Here is a 454-nt window from a genome sequence, read left to right on the forward strand (position 1 = left end):
CTATGGGAATGATAGGTCATAGGGGAGCGTGCGGCGCTGAGGAGGAGCCATAGGGAAGGGGAGAGCCCGTCGAGAAACAAAGGAAATGTGGCGGAAAGCAAAGAGAAAAATTAGAGGCGAAGGGAAAATTAAAGACAGATAGATGACTGAGGGGACGAGAGGAGAAACTGGACAGGGTCACTCAGGAAAGAGAGGGGACGGAAGGCCTCAGGGGAAGTGAGGGGAAGGTGTTTCGCATACAAGGAGGTGTAGAGAGATAACAAGGGCGGAGGAAAGATCAAACAAGTCGACAATGCACACCGTGATTAGAATCTGCCGATGCGTCACGGGACAATAATGAACCTTATAATTGATTTGGGGAATTGTGGGATTTTCACAATAGTAGATAACTTTCGGGAAATAGGTTTCGGGCGGAAGAAAACCTGCGGGTGACTTCAGTAAATATGGTCTCCAA

At 48.5% G+C, this 454-nt stretch overlaps 1 protein-coding gene across 1 annotated transcript in view; it reads left to right on the plus strand.

The window, feature by feature from the left end:
* The window catches only part of LOC119593014, a 123,171-nt gene that overhangs the window by 101,255 nt on the left and 21,462 nt on the right, over positions 1-454 (plus strand). The window lies entirely within an intron of this gene.

This window comes from Penaeus monodon, chromosome 31 (assembly GCF_015228065.2).
Source record: "Penaeus monodon isolate SGIC_2016 chromosome 31, NSTDA_Pmon_1, whole genome shotgun sequence".
NCBI classification, from domain to species: Eukaryota; Metazoa; Arthropoda; class Malacostraca; order Decapoda; family Penaeidae; genus Penaeus; species Penaeus monodon.